The following is an 8,264-nucleotide window of genomic DNA, read 5'->3' on the forward strand; positions in this document are numbered from 1 at the left end:
ACTGCTTTAGTTTTGGTTATTGGTAAAACAGATGGAGAAACATTCATTTTTACCCAATGATATTACTAAACTGTTTCATCTCGTTACTTATGGAAGCATTAGTGAGACTTAAACATATTTAAATAACAACAACAAAAGCTTATAATAATAAAAGAAATTTAAAAAAAAAGGAAAAATAAATATGCTGGAGGGAATATTTTGTACAAAAGATCTGCAGTGACAGCTGTGAACGAACCATGAAAGGGACTAGCAACAGATGGCTGGTAAAAAGGAGGAGGGAGTGAAAGGTGTCCTTCTGTAATAGGTGAACATGATACCCCTGCAAACAGCACAGGGCGCTCCCCAAACGGAGCGGGATCTTGCACGGAAAGGCCATCACAGCTCTTCCAGGGCTGCTGAAGCAGCATTAGCCCTGCTCCGCCGCTGCTGTTAGCAGCTGTCCCAGGAGGAGCCTTGCAGCCAGAAGAGCTGCTGGACCTGGGCACCTTGTTCTGTCACTGCGAGCAAGACTGTGTTAGTGCAGAGCCAGGTGTCAGCCCCTGCTCGTCAGCAGAGCTGAGCTGGGCTTGGCTTTGCTGCTAGAGCACCTCGGGCTGGGCAGGACATCAGAGGTTCTGCTTTCAAGTATCCACTTCAGCACTCAGTAGTCACAAAGCAAATTGATCTCCTACTTGAGCAACGCACAAGTACACTTAAAAAATGTTGCTGAATTTATTGCTCGAAATGTTTTCATGATTTCCCTCTTCTGATACGCATTTTTTATTAAGCCAGGACCTTTTTCCCCTTCTCTCTGTCACCTCATCTCCCCGCCAAAGCCTGCACAGACACCCAGCTGGGCAGCCCCGTTGGGTCAGCAGTCACTGCGGCACAACGTACACCGAAATGCCAGTGGAAGGAAAAGTCAGGAATTTCTGGATTTGAGCCTGCCTCTAGCAGCGACGAGCTGTGCAGCTTCAGATGAGCCACAGGACTATGTGAGGCAATACGTCAAGTGAGAAAAGGAGCGTATCCTGCAGCGGCGTGGCAGTTCATCTTTCAGAGAGGGAAATGCAGATCCCGAGCAGCTGCTCCCCAGGCTCGCCGTTACTCGGAGCCGCAGCCTCGCTGGTGCGAGCGGCTGCACAGCGGGACTGGGAGCCGGCAGCAGGCAGGAGCCTAAAACTTAACCAGAGCCCATCCCCAGCTAGGTCTGAACTGACTTAACTACTTGAGCATTGCCAGCTTAAAATCAGATGAGTGCTTCACCAATCTTTTCTCACAATAGAAAGCAATGTAGGATCATACCGGCTATGGCCATTTCTTTTAGCTGTTTTTATTTTATTTTTTTTCCCCTCTTTTTCCACTGTTCCCTATTCTAGGGCTTCTGCTTTCCAAGAAGATATTCTGAAGCTGATTTTTTTTTCTCATAAATCTTTTACATCATGTAAATCCCCTCAGTGTACCAGCTGACATTTTAGAGGTTACATTTTTGCACTTGAGCCAGGAAGCGTTTAGCATGTTACAGTGGCTTATGTTGTTGTATTTTTTTTTAGGAAGGGAAAACAGTTCCTTCCTCTTGTGTCTCCAACAGAGACTGTTTCTCCTTGGGGAAGGAGTTCACATGATCGTATAGATGCGTCAGATAAATCCCTTCCCACGTTTGATATTTGCTAAGTTGAATGATTGTTATTCCAAGCCGATAGCTGGAATGGCTGTGTGATTTAATATCCAAAACTTCTTTCTTTTCTTGTGTTCACAAGCTTTAAAGAAATTAAATATAAAAATGAAACCCGTCAACTTAGACTCACTAACCAAACACTCTTGACCACATTATCTACACAAATATTTCTCCCTGTTTGTTTGTTTAAAGCTGGCCAAGAGTGAGGCCGTGAGTTCCAGAAATACTTTTAAGATAACAGAAATGGGCATCCAGATCGAAAAGGAACTCTGTATTTAGAAACTCTGAAATACTACTGGGGGGTGGCTGTGCTGTTAACTGTTTTCTGTCTGCTCTGCATCTCCATGGCTTTGGAAAGTGAGTCATGACATTCTTCTTTATATAAACGTTTTTCCCATCCTAGATGACTTTAAAAAAATACCCTATGGGAGTCTAATAATACAATACCCATCTCTAGTCACATAGCTGTTTTCAATAGGGCTGTTGCTTGAGTGAGGCTAAATCGAGCCATTTCCCAAAGGCAGTGTTGGGCAAGAGCTGACAAGGCTCAGCATTCACGGAGCCCACGTGCACCCCGTGCAGAAGCAGGCACAAGCGTAATGCTGGGAGGGAGGGCAGGGCAAGAACTGAGGGGTGAGTGTTGGCTTATCGAGGCATCTTACAAACTTGGCCTTCTGCTGCAGAACACCCTTGGGAGCACACTGGACCTCCGCTAAAAATTCACACAAATTTTAAAACACCTTGGGCAGGTGTCACAGTACTGCAAAATGTAAAATATTCCCAAGAACACAAAAGTAAGGCACCTCGCTGAGCTTGACTTCCGCTGGCATTTCAGAATCAGAGTAATTTTCCCTTAATCTAAATATTAGCTCAGTTCCAAATTTACTCTTCCTCAGAGAGAATGGCAGAAGTTTGGTGTGGTTTTTTTTTTTGGTTAAACTAAAGAACTGCTTACAGTTTTTAAAATGTGTGTTGGTATCATTATATTTTTTACCGTGTTTTAGGGAGTCATGTGAAACCGAATGCTTCGACAGGCCAGCAATGCACTTCTCATGGGTATTTTCTTTCTAGATGGAAGAAGCCACTGCTTCTTAGTCCCAGCCTCTACTTACTGCCATGGGTACATTGGTGTCTTATCTTTAGATGAATTTTTGTGGTTCTATAATGTGAGTCTGCTTGTAGCCAGATATTAACTTCAGTGAAGATAATAACGTGCAGAACCTGCCGCATCCTGGTCAGCAAGGAATGTGCTGGGCAGCTGTGATCTCTGCTCAGTTATCTGCAGAGGCTGAAATTTGGTTAGTGTTTTATGCTTAGGCACCAGATAGAGCTAAGATATTGCTTAACTGAAGAGCTATTATTTACCGTTAATAAAACTGACACCATGACACATTCCTTATGGCGTAGACGTGCTATCATATCTTGGCAACGGTAACAGAAGGAATTATTCTGCCTGGCTTGCAGTCTTTTCTTCATTGTAAAAAGAAGAAATAATGAGGCTGTAATTACCCAGCTTGGAACTAAATGAACCCAACTGAAAATGCTGAATGATGAGCGATGACTCCTAACAGCTTCCCAAACTTAGCTTGTTTGGATGCCATCACTGATAGTGCCAATGCCAGCATCAGATCCCGGCTCTCGCTGGGCTGTTTCCATAGCCAGGAGTCATAGTTCATTTGTTCGGACTCAGCGGTGCCCCAGCCTGAAGTAGTGGTGAATAAATAGTGGTAAGCATACCATAAGCCCTGCCAAAATGATCCGTTTACATGACAAAGTCAGTGTGTTGCAAATTAGGATGAAATTTATAGCACACAAACCACTCCACCCCACATTTTGGGGTAAAGATCTGTAGTGGTTTGCTTCAGATTAGGAATTACTTTGCATGAAGTTTCTCCATGCAGTGTGGTTACTAGTTAGCATGCTATAAACTTCCTCTCCAGCCCCAGATGAACCATATTCTCTGCGTAGGCAGGTCTTGAGGACAGGCTGTCACCACGCAGCGAGCAGTCATTCCAGGGCAAGCAGGATCACACACTCCTCCCTCCAACCTTTCCGTATCAAGTCTGTGAGGCTTCTCTAATTTTGCATCTTAAATTTATCTAATAAACCAGCCGATTCAAAGTCGTCTTTTTTTTCTTTCCTTCCTGCAAATGCAGAAGGGGATCTGTTATTCCATTAATTCTGTTTCTCAGTGTCACACAATGTCTTGTTAGCCAGATATGCAACAGCTCACAGACTTGCTTCCCGGCTTGGTATAGACACTGCAGAGCTGGTGGCCTGCTGCACCCAGCACAGGAGGAGCGTGTTTGGCAGAGCTGCAGGAGAGAGCCGGGATGAACTTCCCATAGCAATGAAGAGGCATAAAGGAATGCTTCTAGGTGCCCAGCTGGCTCCATTCTTGTTCAACTCATCCTTTAAGACTGCTGAGAGTTAATTGTATTAGGAACAATATGTTGCAATGCCTAGAGACCTGGCTAAATACCAACTAACGAGGCATCTTAGTGAAAAGAAATAGGATTTTCCGTCGTGGTTCCTCTGTTTGAACCCTGATTTCTGCAGGAAGGCACACAGAGCTGCTAGGAAGCGCACACCTCTTGCCCAAACGCTGTGCTCTCTCGCTGGTTGCCATAGCAATGGGGAGAGCTGAGGCCATTTGGGTTGTCGTTCCCAAGGCACACGCCAGCGAGGTGCAACAGCCCTGCGCCGAGCCTCAGACACCTTCCAGCGACCACATCCAGCCCGAGGAGGGCAGCTCCCAAAGCGTGGCCGTTTTACAGACACGTAGCTTGTTGTGGAGGTTGCTCCCTTGAAGGAGCCTTTGTAGGATGGCCAAATATTACCCATATAAAAACAACGGCACGCCTGTCACACCAACGGCTTGCAGCATACGTGGCAGGTCACAAGCACTGCAGCCACCTCCGCACGCAGGGGAGAGCTATCGGGCAGCAGAGCGCTTTGAGCAAGGGATAGTTTGGATGGGGACCAACATTTACTTCTCGCTCACTAAAGGGCGAGGAACACTGGAGCAAACCCAGACTTGGGGATCAAATATGACTGACGCCTTTGGACGTAGGCAGGACAGCCTGGATGGCGGGCTTTTACTGAAGGGCCTTCTGCCAAGAACTTCTCAAAAGACATCTAACTCAGGATTGTGTGGAGATAAAGTTTTAACATATGACTTGAAAAAGCTGATGTCTATTTAAACACCACTGCTAGATTATTATGATGGGTAATCTGAATAAAGATACTTGATGCTCTATCAGGACAACTTTTACAAAGTTGGAAACGATTACTTTAGAGTTGTTATGAAAAGAAATAACTTAATCCACACAAGTGAGTGACAGCAGGGAACTGTATGGAGACATTAAACTCTCTGCCCCAAAAGCTATAGCCCTGCATAAAGGTGAAGATTTTACACCAGTTTTACTGTCTCCTGGCAGGTCCCCACATCCCGCCTGCCTCCCTGGAGCCATCATCGTGCCCTGCCCACAGTCAGCAAGCAACAACCAGCTCTTGTCAGTGTGCGGTGGCCACCACCTTGGTCAGGAGCAGGCATACGCCACAGCCCAGGCCTGGGAGCAGGGGCCTGCACGCGGCGCCTCAGTGAAGGCTCCCAGCTCACCAGAGAAACCCTGCTTTTATTTTGTGCGTGCTGTTAGCACGAACAGAATATTTTGTTCCCTGACCAGAACACGGAGCCCTTCCCACAGAGCGCCCTGAACTCCTGCTGCTTTCCGAGCGAGTCACGGGGAAGCTGGCTGCACCTCCCCGCTCGTAGGCCCGGGTCTCCAGAGCAGCTGCACCCGCCGTGCCTGAGGGCACGGGCGCAGGGACGGCTTTACTGAGCTGCTTCAGCACTAGCACTAGTTACACGTACCCCTTCACCAGGCACGGAAAGCAGGGAACTGCCAGGAGGGCAGGCTGAAGTCCTTCCTAACCTTAGGTAGGGGGTGAGCGCACGCGGTGAAGCCCGTTGCCTCACCAGAGGATTAACCAGCCGCGTCTGATCCCCCCCACGCGCCAGCAGCGCCCTGCTCACAGCCCTGGAACAAAACCACGTGGAAGCCCGTTGAGCTGGGAGCACGAGTCAGGATCAAAATATTTACAGGGCTTCTGCACATCTGCAGCAGGAATCCTTCTCCGGCTGCCAAACGCTGGGAAAAACTGTAATGGTTGCCTGGGTGGCTCTGGCACATCTTATATAGAGCTGACAGATGACTTTTTCTCATTTATTAGTGTACCCCTTTCCTCTCCAAAAGGGATAATTGCCATTGCCAGCCTAGCCTGCTGCTTATCTTTCTCTAGCTCTTGCATCTAGCAGAAACAGAGGGACAAAAGGAAAAAACAACTGTGTGGGAGCCTTTGAGGAATGCCTGCTTCCCTTGCAGTAAGACCTGAACCTCATACATCCCTCGTTATACCTTCTCATCCCAACAGTTATTTTCAGCCCTTTCTGAATATCTGAACAATCTGGACAAGCAGAATGAACCCATCTAACTAATACTCGCATATTTCCCCCTCCCTGAATATGTCCCTGAGCTGACACAGATGCTGCTATCCACCCCCTGTCACAAACAAGAAAGCTTTGGCCAGCGAGATGATTTTCTGGTGAAGCATGTGCTGGATGCGTGACCTTTGTGGGTTTATACTGAAGAAGCTTCTGGATTCCTTTAGACAAACAAATCCCTTAACAAGCAGGATTTATGCTTGTTCTGTAGTCTTTGTGCTGCTAACCAGCTGCCACGCTTTCTCCTACCAGCAGCAGGTAAAGTGCTTCTTATATAGTGTGCAAGGGAGCTTGTAATGGGCTGTGGGACCCTCACGGGGAAAACATGGCACGAGACAGTGCTGTCACTGCGTGGTCTTGGCTTGCCAGGAGATGTGACTTTGAGACCTTCTTGTATTTGTTGCAGCTGCAGAGAGGTAGCTATCAAGTGACTTAATCTGCAAGGGCCTTTGGCTGGAAGGAATTTTGTAGAAATGAATGATAGGAGGTGCACGGCCAAGATTTGCTTTCCACAAAAGCCTCAAAACAAATTTTGGAGGCTATTTAAAAAAAGGTCTTACTTTCCAAACTGAATGCCTTCCCTAGGGAAAAGGAAAAAAAAGCAAGCCTGGGATGAGGTTCCAATCAGCAATCTAACCAGGGTGAGCCCCTGGAGGTGTCTGGCTCGGCAGACTGAGGAGATAACATCCTGCTGTGGCTGAGAAGGGGGTGGGATGAGTTCTTGGGGTGAAATTGCCCAGGAGCACAGCACAGCCACTCACTTTGCATTGCAAAGCTTTATCATCTCCGCGCAGATTACTGGAGCCAAAAATAGCTGCAGCTTAAAGCAAACAGTTTTTTGAGCGCGCTCTGCCCTGCTGGCACGCCAGCCCGCGCCGAGCCCCTGGTCCAGCCCTGTGTGGCCCCACGCTCCTTGGCGCCAGCCTGGGCTCCAAGCCCCTGGGGGTGCTTCGCTAATGAGCTCAGCCTCGTTAACGCTTCTCTGAGTTCCACTTGTTGAGGAACCTTTCTGGGTTAACAACTGTAAAAGCGAAATTGGTCTGAATGTCAAATAATTCACCGAGGCATACTGACACCCACTCTCATCCTTAATCTAAGCAACCTGTCCTTCCTGTGGCAGTTAAAAGGGTGGCTTGTCGCTAACGCTGCTTCTACCTGCCGGTTTCTCTTCTTCTCATGAATGCGAGTACAAGATGTCATTCGAGGGCTTAAGACATAAGCATTTTCCTGAGGGAGCCCAGCACACTGTTGAAATATGTTTTGCATTTTTTGATCCAAAGTTTATTTAAAGTATTTGTTCTGGGGGGTGGAAGTCTGGAAAAAATCAGTTTACCACATTTTTTCCACGTCTAATTTGTGCCATTCCGCATTTCCTTGCGATCTTGATGACATCAAGTGACACAGACAGCTCAGCGCCTGGGAAATGCCATGAAAGTTGCTCTTGCGTGAGGAGGTTTGACGGTACAAGTGAGGGCTGTGGCAGCACGAGCTTCGGAGGGACATGAAGCTCAGGCTGCCAAATGTTCAGGTCAGATCCTCCTGTAATGACAGTTTGGCTCCTTTGGCTTCGGAGCCCCTGGACAGTCCTCTGCACCGATGATTTTTCACGCTGGAACATGCAGAGCACGAGCAGCACTGCAGCGCTGCTCTGGGGATTGATTTCTGTATGTTAGCACCCTTTGGGATACTCTCACCTCATCTGGGGATGTGCCCTACAGGCTTGCTCCTTGTCCCTCTTCCTTTTGGCCACCAGGCGGGTGGTCACCCCGTGGGGCAGCTGCTTGCTCCTCACCGCAGAGCAGAGGAGTTGGTACCTGCAGTGTCATGGTCCCACCCCTTCCTTGCGGTGTTGCTCCCCCCAGTGAAAAGCTGCTAACAGCTTAAAAAATAATAAAATAAAAATCACCACAATCCTCTGCAGACCAACTGCACCATCAACACCAGTATAACAGAGCAAAATGAGGCCTGCTGTTGTGCAGGGCAGCGATGGCATCGATGCCATCCCTGGGCCACGCAGGGTGGCAGAGCGTAGAGCAGCTGGATGCAAGAGGCAGCAAGAACCTCAGCAAAGAGGAGCAGATTAGTCAGCTGGAGTAAAAG

This window comes from Anser anser (assembly GCF_964211835.1).
Source record: "Anser anser genome assembly, chromosome: 16".
Lineage (NCBI taxonomy): Eukaryota > Metazoa > Chordata > Aves > Anseriformes > Anatidae > Anser > Anser anser.